The sequence below is a fragment of the Onychomys torridus genome, chromosome 12 (genome assembly GCF_903995425.1).
Source record: "Onychomys torridus chromosome 12, mOncTor1.1, whole genome shotgun sequence".
NCBI lineage: Eukaryota > Metazoa > Chordata > Mammalia > Rodentia > Cricetidae > Onychomys > Onychomys torridus.
Window position 1 is genome coordinate 70,909,594 of NC_050454.1, and position 15,083 is coordinate 70,924,676.

A 15,083-nucleotide genomic window follows, 5' to 3' on the forward strand; every position below is an offset into this window, starting at 1 on the left:
TTTAGGTTTCAACAGAAGGTCTGAGAAAAGCACACTAAGCGGTCTGGTCAAGGGGTCGTCCTACCCGTCACTGACCCTTCACAGCCTCACATTGAGCTGCACATACACATCACCATCTGTCAGGCATGTCGGACTGAAGAGACAGATCTTACTCCTGAAAGTCCAGAGGGTACTGTCATTCAAATGTATCAAAACCTAAATTAGGAGAATACGAATACATGAACATTTAAAAATTATATTGAGAAAACCAGATCTTAGAACTTATCAAACATATCCTACTGAAGAAAGGGAACAACATCCTTACCTGAACCTCAGAGAGGAAGATACCTAATACAGCAACAGTGAGAGCCCCACTGACGTGTCATCTGAGAGAGAGAGAGAGAGAGAGAGAGAGAGAGAGAGAGAGAGAGAGAGAGAGAGAGAGAGAGAGAGAGAGAGAGAGAGAGAGAGAGAGAGTGTGTGTGTGTGTGTGTGTGTGTGTGTGTGTGAAGAGAACAACAGGCAGAGCACTCCCAGTTGTCCCAGGACCCTCAGGTTAAATTGGTCTCCATTGCTGACACAGCCCACCTGAATTTCCTTCTGTCTGTCTGCCTGTTTACCCATCAGGACCTGCCGTCCATTTGTCCCTCTGAACCCTGACCAGCCTATACAGTGTCTGTGGTTCTGAACCTCACTTCTGCAGCTCAAGTTAACTGTGAGACTCAGTTCAGAGTTGACACTGAGTGTATGCCGTTCTGGCAGAAATGAAGACCTCATGAAGAGATGCTGGCAGCTCTCTCTTTGGCCCTCAGACTATTAAAATAATGGTCACTAGCCAGGCGTGGTGGCACACACCATTAATCCCAGCACTTGGGAGGCAGAGGCAGGTGCATTTCTGTGAGTTCCAGGCCAACCTTGTCTACAAAGTGAGTTCCAGGACAGCCAGGGCTGTTATACAGAGAAATCCTGTCTCAGAAAACCATAATAATAATTATTATTAAAATGGTCACCAAAAAATTGGAATTCCCCCCAAGATGTTCATGCTGAGAAAAGGAACAGGCTGAAGCCTGTTGCCAGCTAGAGGAACTTGTTTCTCAGGAAGGGATTTCACAAGTCTGAGAAATTGTCTGACTTTCTTTTTTCTTTCTTTCTTTTTTTTTTTTTAAGATTTATTTATTTTCTATGAATACCATGTTCTGCCTGTATGTTTGCCTGCAGACCAAAAGAGAGCACCAGATCTCATGACAGATGGTTGTGAGCCACCATGTGGGTGCTAGGAATTGAACTCAGGACCTCTGGAAGAGCAGCCAGTGCTCTTAACTGCTGAGCCATCTCTCCAGCCCCTTGTCTGACTTTCTTGGCCTGTCTAATTCCTACCACTTAAAAACTAGACAAATAAATCACCATGAAAGAAAGAGAATGTGACTGGAAAAATGTCTAGTAAACAATTCAAGGAACAGTGAATATTTGTATTATGCCTACCCTACTTTTAAGATGTATTTTTATTTTGAATTACGTGCATGTGTGTGAGTTTGTATACATGAATGCAGGTGCCTGCCCAGGCCAGAGAGGTGTTGGATCCTTGGAGCTGGAGTGTCAGGGGGTTGTGAGCTGCCTGACAGCGGGTGCTAGTGACCAAACTTGGATCCTCCACAAGAACAGTAACCATTCTTAACCACTGAGCCATTGCTCCGGTATCTTTTTAAAAAACAGTAATGGAAGAGTTATCAAGCTATAATGCTATAACCTTGACTTTCAGGTGGCATCCCATGACTTAAGCCCATTCCTGAGGCAGATGCTGCACTCCTCTCTGTGTTATAGAGCTGTGCAATGCTGGCACTGGGATCATCTGGGTCTGGATCACACAGCCATGAACAGAGATGGGGGCTAAACCAGACCACTGTGGTCTCAGAATATCAAGACAGTGTTGCTGTGATGGCTGCTGCTTGCTGTAAGTGCACCCTTCAAGGTTTGAAGCTGTTGTCAGTGGGTAAATCTGGACCCCCCCTCTTACCATAGCTTCAGCTGCCTCTGAGAGTCTGGGCAGCTTAACATGAGAAAACACTTCCCTATGTGGTCCTGATAAGGCAAGGAGCCCCTACCACAGCAGGCTATGCTCAGGTACGAGCTTTTCAGGATCTCTTCTTGAAAATGTTTTAAATTACTATAACATTTGTTTACTTATTTAGAGTGGGGGTGTGTGTGCACATGCAGGGTGTGTGTGTGTGTGTGTGTGTGTGTGTGTGTGTGTGTGTGCGCGCATGCATGCTTCTAAGCCCTTGTCATGGACCATTGGTGGAGGCCACAGGACAATGTCTTCTTTCCTTCCACTATGTGAGTCCAGGGGATGGAACTTGGGCTGCCGTCTTGGCAGCAAGTACCTTCACTAACTGAAACATCTCTCCTCCCTGTTGTGGTGATATTGTGTTCCCCCAAAATATTGTGTATCCTAATAAACTTATCTGGGGTCAGAGAACAGAACAGCCACTAGATACAGAGGCCAGAAAATGGTGGCACACAGGCACACACACACCTTTAATCCTATCGCTTGGGAGGCAGAGATCCATTCGGATCTCTGTGAGTTTGAAGCCACACTGGAAACAGCCAGGCATGGTGACACACACCTTTAGTCCCAGAAAGTGAGCTTTTAATCCCAGAAAGTGATGGCAGAAAGCAGAAGAGTATATAAGGCGTGAGGACCAGGAACTAGGCTAGTTAAGTTTGCAAGCTTTTAGCAGCAGTTCAGCTGAGATCGATTTGGACAAGGACACAGAAGCTTCCAGTCTGAGGAAACAGGATCAGCTTAGGAATTGGTGAGGTGAGGAAGCTGTGGCTTGTTCTGCTTCTCTGATCATTCAGTGTTCACTCCAATACCTGGCTCTGAGTTTGTTCTTATTAATAAGACCCTTTAAGATTCCTGCTACACCCTGGACTGTCCTTTTTAATGCAAGGTTTTCAGATGGGTCTTCATGTTTATACCTGGAGCTTCCTAGGGGTAAGGGCTTGTCACCAAGGCATCTTTTCTGTACTTGGCTTCTCTTTGGTGGCACTGTTACACACCACAGAGGACCACTCTAAAAGTCTTTATTCCAATGGGCTGGGACTGCACTCAGGTGTCTGGGACCCAGGGGTAGCCCTGAGCATTTAGAGCAAGGGGCTTTTAAAGGCAAAACTGCATCCTGTTCTCTTGCTCAGGAGCTGGAGGGGAGGTTCTACACCAGTAAAGTTGTTGTGAGGTAGGGTGTTGTGCAGGCAGTCGATCAGAAGCTAAGATAAGTTGTTTGCTGCAAGGGGAGGTTCCGTGCCAACCATTTAGCAGATGGTGTGTTAACTGGAGCATCTTGTTTCCTAGAATAGAGTTGGGTAATTTTCTGTGGAATTCCTCATTAAGGACGTCAAATTCTAATTAAACCTGAAATGGCAAGCGTTCAAGATGAAGAAACTCTGCACCACCTTGCCCTGCCACATCACAAATCTTTTTAGTAATTATAAGCCCCTCCTCCACACCCAACCCTCCTCCACACTACATGGCTCAGTCCTGAGTCCAGATGGACATTTTCCTGTCTTTCTGTTATACCGTTTGCTCTGGGTTCTTATGACACACCTGGCTGAACACAGTGAGCAACACTCACAGTATAACCCCAACGCTATGATGTCAGGAAATGCCCTCCACCAAATAGTAGTCTGTTAGTGTTGAATTAAGCCACATTCAAATTGTCAGGACATAAACAGAATCCTTTGCTTGAATGTAACATGAATGATACAACCCTCAATGGTGTCGGGTTCCCCTCTAAAAGCTATGAACACTGGTCTCTAATGGCACCCTGCCGCCCACACCCTCACCATAAGAGCCCACTAGTCTCTGCTTCCAGCATGCTAGGTTTTCTTTAGCCCATAGCTCCAAATTCTTTCATCCTCACAGACTGGTTCCAGAAGCCTGGCTCCACACAGGTCAGGCTCATCACTGTAACAATCCACTCTTGACACCAAGTTTCAGTATCAGTTACTTTGTTCGTCGCAGAAGTAACATGAGGGAGGAGAAACCGGTTTTAGCTCCCGGTTCAAGAGGAACCAGGTCCATCGTGGTAGGCATGGTGGCCAGAGTGAGTGAGTCTGCGGCAGGCGGATCTTCTCTAGTGGTACCAACCAGGGAGAGACAGGATTGGAGACAGAATTGTCTGCAGTTCTCAAAGGCTGGCTCCTAGTCACCCACCTTGGACAGCCATACCTCCTGTGCCGTGACTGTGTCTTTGGAGTCCAGCCTCACCACAATGTTCAGTCCAGGTTTTATTTTAATTTTTTACTTTTTGGATTTTTATTTAGTTAAACCAACTGACAAGCCCTAAAGTGTACCACTTTCCCTCTGTTTTATCACACAGTATAAATGTTATTTTTGCATTTCAAAAAGAACTCTTCTGATGTAATTAGCTAATATGAAATATACTGAGCAGGACAATGGTGGCACATACCCTCAATCCCAGCACTCAGGAGGCAAAGACAGGCAGATCTCTGAGTTCAAGGCTAGTCTAGTCAGGACAGCCAGGGCTGTACAGAGAAACAACAACAACAACAAGACATACTAGATTGCAGAGGGCCCTAAATTCAACAGCCAGTATCATCTAAGAAGCAGAAAGGGGGTGGTCACACAGATGAAGGGAAATTGGAGTTACAGCGCCAGTGCCCAAGGACTAAGACTTTAAGCCAAGTACGTGTAACAATGTAATGTTCTGCTGGGTGGTGGTGGCCGCGGTGGTGCCGCCGCCGCCGCCGCCACACGCCTTTAATCCCAGCACTCAGGAGGCAGAGGCAGGTGGATCTCTGTGAGTTCCAGGCCAGCCTGGTCTACAGAGTGAGTTCCAGGACAGGCACTAAAACTACACAGAGAAACCCTGTCTTTAAAAACACAAACAAAAACTATGTAATGTTTGAATCCAGTCCAGTCCAGTCGGCTGCTCAGACCCTTCCCTCTCACACTCTGCCCGCCACCCTGCCCTGCTCGGATCATTGCCTGTGAGTTGATGGCCAAAGGACTTGGAGGTGCCAGGATCGCTCACCCTGAGAAGTGAGTTTACATCATGGAGGTAATAGTGGCCACAATCCTGCCCCCGCCCGCCCTTTTCTCTGCCGCCTGCCAGTTTATCAGAGGGCGTAAGAAAGGACCCCAACTCTGCCACATGGGCCCTGACTCCCCTTTGGCGGTCCTGTCATTCTGTTTCTGGCACTGAAGAATGAACTTCCCTCGGTGCCTCTGCCATGTTGTCTGTCTGTCTGTCCACAAAGTTAACCACTCTTCTGCTAATGTGTTGTCCATCCCTAGCAATCCGCTCAGTGTCCCGCTGGAACCCAGATCTGAGAGGCCTTTCAGTATGGTGGTGAGTGCACGCCACTAATCCCAGTACTCCAGAAGCTGAGGGGTGAGGACCACTGCAGATCAAGGCCAGCCTGGGCTACACAGTGAGTTCCAGGCCAGCCAACTCTATCCAATAAGACCCTGTCTCAAAAACACAAAAACATAAAGCAAAAGAGGAGGGACTGGGGTACAACTCAGTTGGCCGACCACTTAACATTCTTAAAGCCCTGGGTTCCATTTTCCACACCACACAAAACAGGCACGGTAGCCCATGTCTGTCATACCAGCTCTCGGGAGGTGGAAACAGGAGGATCTAAGGTATAATAAGGGCACTCTTTTCTACATAGTAAATTTGAGGCCTGAATTTTTAAAAGGAAAACAGGGTGCTGTTGGAGCCCACCTAAGTGTCCTAGTGAGAGCTGAGCTTGCTTTACCAGCAGGGCTGCATAAGAGGATGATTGGACCATGGGCCTGGGTGCCAGGTGTTTGGAAGGGTCTGCACTTGGCTGTATCGAGCAAGGGGGAGGTCCTTTGTTCCTCCCCTTGGCTTTGTGATAAAAAGCCCTTTGGAATAAAGTTCTGGGCAGGTGGGTAAGGATCCAGCCCCCCTTCCACCACCGAGGCTATCCTGTGCTTCTGTCTGTTTCTCTCCCCTCTGTATTTTTATCTAAATCTCTTATCCCTCTCTCCTCAAGAGTAACCTGGGGAAAAAAAGTGGGGGCAGGATCTTCACCATCGATCCCTGAGAGTGCACAGGCCTGCAGAGACTGATCTTGGGCCTCTGCTAGAACCGTAAGAGGATAAAATTCTATCATTTTAAGCTGCCCAGAAGGGCTGGGATGCAGCTCAGTGAGAAAGCACTTGCCTAGTTCCCAAGAAGCAGGAGGAAGAGGAGGGGAGGGAAGGGAGATAGAGCCTGGCAACCAGACAATCCCTTCTTAAGACAGTTTAGGAAGTTGATATTGGCGTGAAGGACGGTGACGGCCACTAGAGGGCACTGTCTGCCCATGAGTTCTGCTCACAGCCATCACTGAGACAGCCTTGTTAATAGTAGGGTTTCGTTTTGTTTGGTGCTTGTTTGTTTGTTTGTTTTAGATTTTTTGTTTTTCAAAACAGGGTTTTTTCTGTGTAGCCCTTACTGTCCTGGAACTCCTTCTGTAGACCAGGCTGGCCTTGAACTCACAGAGATCCGCCTGCCTCTGTCTCCCTGAGTACTGGGACACTGCCCGGCCAGTGTTTTATTTTTAATGATGCTCAAGTTATAATTTATCCAGTCTAGTTAACTGATTCTCCTGGATACCACACAGAAACAACTCCACTCACCATTTGTATATAAAGCATCTTCCTCTAAGCCGAGCCAGCAGCAACCTCTCCCCTGGGTCACTCTGGGTCTAAAAGCCATATACCAATTCCAGGGTACCAAAGGGACGGTCGCCCTGGCAACCTCGAGAAGAGCTGGATACCAGTTTGTCCCACCCATTCAGGTCCCATCCTTTCCACTGGGGCACAGAGCCCACGGGATTGGGAGGTAGGGCTACAGTTGGGCAACAAGCTACGACCAGGACCTTGTCATCGCCACAGCACTTACAGCACAGCTGTTCTGACTCTAGCTCACCTTACAGTCTACCCCTGAGAAGGAGAGCCAGAAAGGCCTGGTGGATGGTGAAGAGGGGCGCGGGGGTGGGGGGGGCACCGTCCTGTCTGTTTACCTGGTCTACAGACTCAGGAACCTGACCTTCCCCTTGCTTCCATAGGGTAATGAGCCCCATTCCTGCCCCAGCCTGCCTCCAAGCTGCCCTGTCATTTACAAGACAGGAGTCATGGTGCGTCCTAGGGGTGAGGCTGCAGACACTCTGCCCCGCTCCTGTGCCTGGGAATGAGTCATGGTTGCTCCAGCTCCTGTCTGGGAGGGCACTGATAAATGGCAATAAACAAACAGACACACTGGGGTGGTGTCCCTCTTCCTTTGCAGAATACAACATGGCTCTCGCTCTCTCTCTCTCCTGACTCATTGTTTTCTCTACTTTCGATTTCCTGCTGTCCTCCCCTCTTTCACAGATAGCTCTGGCCATGTTCAGTCGACTGTTTGCTCTGCTCTGGACTCTTGCAGATGTCTCTCTGGTTGTCCTCTCTGTCCTTCCTTATGCACACCACAGAGCCGTCATGTCATCTGTTTAGACATTCATGTGACCACACTGCCATAAGCATATTTTTCTCACTTAGTTTTTATTCATAGTTATGAACTGAGTTCTGCAATCCAGCTACACTTAAGAGCAGAACAGGAAAAACAGAAAACCCTGAGAGCTGCAGTGAATGAAGAGCCAGCCTGCCTCCATCTTGCTTGTAAAAGTCATTTTATAGTAACAGCAAACTAGGTTCATTCCAATTTATGATTAAACCTCTATTTCGGGCTGGAGAGATGGCTCAGAGGTTAAGAGTACTGACTGCTCTTCCAGAGGTCTTGAGTTCAATTCCCAGCTGGTTGCTGACTCTTGGTGACTCACAACCACCTAATGAGATCTGGTGCCCTCTTCTGGCCTGCAGGCATACATGCAGATAGAATACTGTATATATAATAAATAAATACAGATAGAATACTGTATATATAATAAATAAATAAATAAATCTTAAAAAAAAAAAAAACAACTCTGTCTCTCAAGTTTGGGCTATGCCCCACTGTAACCTTAACTACAAATGGTTCTGTATTCCCTGTTCTGGGAAAGGGCAACCATGCCTTTGTTTCAAAGAGTTATTATAATGCTCTTGCAACCTTAACTTTGTTTCAAAGGTTGTTACAACCACTTTATTATGACTAACTGTTGTTGTGACTACCTTGTTACGACTACCTTGCAGTCATGTCTTTGTTTCAAGAGGTCCTTCCTCTCCTGTAATCCCATCTATTTTGCTTGCCAAATCCCCCATTTGGAAACCCCCTACATCTGACCTATAAAACCCTCAAGTTCCTCTTTAACCTCACTTTAGGGGGAGGCAGCCCATGTACATGAATACAAAGGCTTGCTTTAATTAATTGCTTGCTTTAATTAATTTGGCCATGATGTTTGGGTAGGCGGTCTTTCTCCTCACACGTTTGGAATTAACCTTTGGAGTTCTCTGTGAGATCAAGACCTCAACACAAATTCAGAAATCTGTAAGGCAGGCCCTTCCCTCAGGCCCTCCAGACTGAAGAGCTGCTCTCTAGGAGGTGTGCAGCACCAGTTTACAGAGGCCCCCTCTAATAAGTCACAGATATGATCTTCGGACCCGGTTATGTTCTGATTCTGTGGGATCCTGAGCTGGGAGTGGACGGGGAGGTCTGTCAAGATCCGGTATTCCCCCGTCCAGGGCAACACATCCGCACCCATCTGGTTACTTGGGAGTTTGCCCAGAGCCACTAGTTCTTTTTCTGACCCACACTGGGACCCTGGGGATGACCGGGAGCTGAGAAAATGAGATCTGAGAGGGCCAGGCAAACATCATGACAGCCATCCTAATAACTCAGTTAAGAACTAGGCCTCCGTTCCTGCTTCTTGGAACTGGGCAGGCAGTTTCTGAAAGAGCCACAAATAAAGGACAATTGATCTTCAATACCCCTGATAGCAAGGATGAGGAGGCCTGGTACCAGGCCTGAGCCACAGCAGCCCAAGGTAATAACCAAATAAGAACAAAGCCTGGGACTTGTCCAGGCCTGTCCAAAAATGGAAAAGCCTTAACCAGCCCCTGACTAGCCCTAGCCAATTAGAACATACTAATATGATTGCCACTTGACTAAACCAATCACATCTGAGATGATCTAACTACCCTAGGAACTCCCCTTAGCTGTGCTTTAAAGGAGCCTTTGAGCTTCGCTGGGAATCATCATCATTTTGTCTTTGTGTAGGATAGATGGCCCCAGCATGCTGGTAATCAATGTTCTTGCTGATTGCATATGTGGATGGTGGTCTTTTGTGGGACATCTCCAGGATCCTAACAAGACCCAGCGTCTGAGTGGCCACTGGCGAGATTTCAATGCCTAGGCTGCCAACAGAGCTGAAGAACCCTGAGGATGTTCCATGATGCTGGGGCCAAGCTACTAAGAAGACACAGTGCTAGACATCAGGCATTACCAGGAGCTAAGATGGAGAAATCAAAGAGACCCTACCTAACTGAACCAGGGAAAGTCAATGCTTAGGAAGCCTCTGTGGGAGTTCCCAGTGCCTGGTTGTGCAGAGAAGCAAGTGAAAAAAAGTCTCCTATTGTTAAAAATATAAATAAATAAATAAATAAATAAATAAATAAATAAATAAATACTTCTTTGGTCAAACTGGTGACCCTCTAAATGACCCCAATTGCTATTGTCATTGTCCCTCTTGTTACTTTTGCCCTGTGTCTTGTCTTGTGTTTTACACTGTCTTTCTCAGCATGGGTCATAAGACTAACAAGCTGGACGGTCCTCTAGCCCGTGTTTGTTTTTTGCCATCTCCATCTCTTGAGTAAGCTTTGGTGCCCCCATTAATCTCATCCAGTTACAGGGGCACATGGGAGTTGGACCACGCTCTAGCTGCCTCCACTCCCACGAGGTCTAACCAGAGCAATGCCGCCACCGCCACCCCTAGCATGCCACCCTGGCAGCTTTGTGCACCCTTCACAGGCCCCAGTTCACCACTGCCTATTGCCATAGCCACTTCGAAAACTGTCTTATTTGGGGTTTCTATTGCTGCCATGAAACGCCGTGAACAAAAAGGCAAGTTGGGGAGGAAAGGGTTTACTTACTTACACTTCATCACTGAAGGAAGTCAGGACAGGAACTCAAACAGGTGAGGATCCTGGAGGCAGGAGCTGATGCAGAGGCCATGGAGGGTGCTGCTTACTGGCTTGCTTCCCCTGGCTTGCTCAGCCTACTTTCTTATAGAATCCAGGACCACCACCAGCCCAGGGATGGTCCTACCCACCATGGATGAGCCCTCCCTCATTGATCACTAAATGAGAAAATGCCTTACAGCTGGATCTCAAGGAGGCATTTCCTCAACTGAGGCTCCTTCCTCTCTAATGACTCTAGATTGTGTCAAGTTGACACACAAAACCAGCCAGTACAATAGCCAAGGCTCAAAATTTAGTTCCAGTCACTGAATTCAGCTTAGCAGGGATCCAAATGTCATTTGGGTATGGTTCATGTTGAAACATTGTTTTATGCTATTCTGCTGGATTGAAAAGCTACCTCTGAAGTTGGAAAGATTCCATCCTATGGCAAGAAAAAAAAAAAAAAAAAAAAAAAAGACCAGGGCAATGCAGCTATTAAAAAGTTAGAATATTGGTTTCATTTAACTGCCTAAAACTTTTGCTAAGATAAACCTTATCTCAAAAAATTTTAAGAGTATTATATGAACTTTCTGTACCTCAGGATTTATGGATTTATTGGATATGGTTAAAAATCTATAAAATATGTAACAAAAGTTGGCTTAAAACTAGAACCTAGGGTTAGTAATTAGACAACTACATTGGGTAATCTCAAAACAAAGACATAATCCATCAAAGTCTAGTGTTCTGGGCAAGTCTCCAAATTTACTGACCTTGTTTTTTTAACTCCTGCAGTCCTAATTCTGGCTAATGATTCTTGCTAACATGGTTTAAATGCTTAAGGACTCACCCTGAGAAAGGCTCAAGGTTACACTGGGATCCTAAACACCAGCATGTCATTGACCTACTAAAGTTAGGGCCACAACTATAAACTGTAAACAGATGTTTCCTATCCTGACCTCCCAATCCCAAATAACCAACTCAGAGGCTGAATATGAATTATAAATGCTTGGCCCATAGCTCAGGCTTGTTACTAGCCACCTCTTACACTTAAATTAACCCATTTCTATTAATCTATGTATTGCCACCTGGCTCATGGCTTATTACCTCATTTTTTTACAGGTCCTGCTTGCTCAGAAGCTTGCTGGCATCTCCTGACTCCACCCTCCTTCTTCCCACCATTCTCAGGTTGGCTTTCCTGCCTAACTCCTTGACCAGCTACCAGCTTGTTGTCAGCTTTTTGTTAACCAATGAGAGCAATACATATTCACATTTCAAAAAAGGATTGTTCCATACAATACCCAACACTAAACACTAGAAACTGGGATACTCCTGTCTTATGGTACATCAAGACAATGACCTAAGCAATCTGGCAAAGAGCCTATAGAATGTCTCTCTATAAGGTTTATTCAGGCCAACAGAGACTGACTTAAGAATGAATGTCTAGCCTTCTTGTCTTTCTTAAGTTTGTTAAGCTTTAGCTATATTTTGATAAACTGAGTCATTAAAAAAAAACTGTGATATTCTGCAATGGTGCACTATAAAAGGACCAGGAAAATAAAGTTGCCAGTCTCCTGATGGACTGTATTTAAGATTTATACTAAAAGAGCTTCAATTCAAGAATTGTAATCTTTTTAAGACTAAACTTAACATAGATAAAACTGTAAAATTCCAATGTTATGAAAGCTACTACTTTGTTATAAACTGTTAGAGATAATAAAAATTTGAAGTTTAATAGTCACCTTATAAATGATCAAATTCTTTACAAATATAATTCATTTACAAAGACAAGATTTATTTAGCCTCCTAGTAGCTAAAAACAAGTAAAGTTTATTTAAAAATCAGGTATACTTAGTGGACCCTAAAAACATTTTCAGAGTTATGCTGAATATAGTAATGAAAATGTTTAATGGAAAACTCTTCCTATGAGAGACAGAGATGCCAGCTCCTAGAGGTGACCCTAAGGTCTCCAAAGAAGATGATGAGGCACAGATGACCCCACCAAAATTAATATTGCTAACCACTGGGAAAAACTGCCCCTGCCACCAGGGCTTTGCCCAAACTGTGGACACTATTGGGTTGGCTGCCCTGCTCTGCCTGGTCAAAGTGGGTCAGTTTTTACAAGTTCCTCATCCACAGGAAAACCTCTTGGACCTCCCGTGTCTGACAGCAAAAAGCCTACGCCATCCTGTACAGCAACTGAAAATTTAACGCTGTCCTATATGACAGACAAAGACTGGCTACCCTTTCCCCTAATGAAGCCACCAAGACCTTGGGAGCCTAGGATAAGTCTCTGTCATTGTAATTGATGCACAGGCCATTTGCATAGTACTTCCGTTCTCAGGTCTCTGGTGGTGCTGACAGATAACTGTAGCTTCATCTCTTTAGCAGCTGCTCCCTGGTCAATGCATTTCAAACGTAAAAACCAGGACTTGCTCTTCTGGAGCTGTTAGGTCTCTGGACGAAAAAGGCAAACTCATAGACAGGTTGTCTAACAGGCTTCATAGCAGAAGGTAAACTGGCTTCACATGTAACTGTTACTATTTAAAGGAGCTTGCTTTGCAAAGACTTCCCTCAGTAACCAACCACTTACATGTGTCTAATGGTAAATAATTAGATTTTAAAAGTTTAAGTATCATATAAATTATAAAGATCTAAAAGTAATTTAAATTATAGACATCTAAAGATACAAAAATCTAAACAAAGTATGACTAGGACCTAAAACATGACTTAAGGTATATAAATATAAGTTACTCTATGCTATTATTATGCTAAGATTTTGGGGGGAGGGGGTTTGAGACAGGGTTTCTCTGTGTAGCTTTGGTGCCTGTCCTGGATCTCACTCTGTAGACCAGGCTGGCCTCGAACTCACAGAGATCCGCCTGGCTCTGCCTCCCGAGTGCTGGGATTACAGGCGTGTGCCACCACCGCCCAGATATGCTAAGATTTTAAAAACTCAGAGTTTTAACCTTAATCAGTGAAGCTCTGATAAGCTGGTTAAGCACTGATTGCTATTATCAGTCACAAAAAGAAGATTTTAAATTTCCTCTGGTTGTCTTCTAAATACAGATCTTAAGGAGTGGAGTGGCATTATTGGAGGTGTGGCCTTGTTGGAGGAAGTGTGTCACTACAGGGTGGGCTTTGAGCTATCAGATTCTCAAGCCACACCCAGTGTGACATTCTCTTCCTGCTGTCTGCCGATTCTACACTGCGGCTTTCAATGCAGATTTACAAGAATGGTTGTATAAGCTCCAGAGAGTTGAAAGTCTCAAGACTTAGATCCACCTCTCACAGGCCAAAAAGGCTGCAGATAAGTACTCCTGTCAATCAACAGCTTAAGCGTCCTTCCCTGTTGCCTATTCCTGAGAGGGAAGCTCCAAATATAAGATTCCCTTAAGTTCTTTTTTTTTTTTAAACTAAAAAGGCTTTATTTGCACATTCTTCTCCTCTGCAGCAGGGGCAGAACCAGCAGCAGGAGCCGCAGAGCCAGGGGCAGCAGAAACAGCCACAGCCTCACCAGCAGGCACACTGGCAACTTTGCCAACACCCTGGGTGATGACATCCTCAATGCATTTTCCATTCAGCTCACAGATGACCTTGATGAGCCGGTCATCATCTGCCTCGATGCCCACGCTCCCTTGAGGCCCATGCTCTCTAGTATCTTCTTAATGTCTTTAGCACTAGAAGAGGAGTTGCCCCTAAGGGCAGCATGCAAATACGAGGCGTCGTATCACATGTCAGCGGCTCTCCTTTAAGTTCTATAATGTTAACTTTGGTCCCTAGTCTGTATCTGTCTGGTCAGAGTTCCACTCCACTGGTAGACACCATCCAGAGATCAGCTGTGGACTACAAGCTGTTCCAAAGGTGATCTATACCACACCAGCCCCAGATAGGCCTTCAAAACCAGAAGGACAACCAGTCCTTCAAAGCCAGAAAGCCCTGGGCTTGCTAAAACCTGATGTGGACCAGTCCAGTCGATGTGATTGCTCCCCGACTCTTCAGCTGGGCCAGTGAACCAGATGCTTCTGATGAATGCCCCATTGCCCTAATCCCCTCCTGGCCTTTTGCTAATAGTCCAGCTTCCTGGGCCCTGACGAGGATATCCTAATTTCAGCAGGAAGTAGTTACAGAGGAGAGTATATCGCCCCTCAACAAAGGGTTGGAATATTAGGTCAAAGGAAACTCCCTGGAAAAGACGACAAAGCAGATGCTATTGGCATACCAAGAGTATATGGACTTAAAGTTTGTTCTGTGCTAACCAACAGGTATAATTTATAAATGGGCCATGTTTCTTTCCCTGCATTACAAATTTTCTTCCCCCACCCCCGGATAATTAGAGTGCTTAGACCATATCAAGGGATACATAGACAAGGGAGAAAAGATGAATCAGCCTGCCTCCATCTTGGGCTTAGTAGCCATCTTATAGGAAAGACAAACTAGGTTCATTCCTGTTTATGACTGAACCTCTGTTTCTCAAGGGTTGAGCTAGGCCCCACTGTAACCTTAACTACAAATGGTTTGGTACCTCCTATCTGAGGAAAGGACAACCATGTCTTTGTTTCAAAAAGTTACTATATAAGCCTGTCTCAAAAAAAACAAAAGAAAAAGTTATTATAACTACCTTGCAGCACTGCTTTCGTTTCAAAAGGTTTTTGTGATTGCCTTGTCTTAAATACCTTGCAATTATGTCTGTACTTGGGTTTTTTATGGTTCCCCCGCCCCCCATTGGCTCTTTTGAGATCCCACCACTCAGATCCCAAATAATCACACATGGAGACTTAATTCTTACTTATAAATGCGCAGCCGTAGCTTGACTTGTTTCTAGCCAGCTTTCCTTAAATTATCCCATCTATCTTTTGCCCCTGGGCTTTTACCTTTCTCTATTTCTGTATGTTTTTTCTTTCCTTCTTATTCCATGGCTGGCTGTGTGGCTGGATGGCTGGCCCCTTCTTTTCTCACATCTTCCTCTCTTAGATTTCTC

At 45.4% G+C, this 15,083-nt stretch overlaps 1 pseudogene; it reads right to left on the minus strand.

Moving 5' to 3' along the window:
* Positions 1 to 6,720: 6,720 nt before the first annotated feature.
* Positions 6,721 to 13,838, minus strand: LOC118593879 (annotated as a pseudogene).
* Positions 13,839 to 15,083: the final 1,245 nt, after the last annotated feature.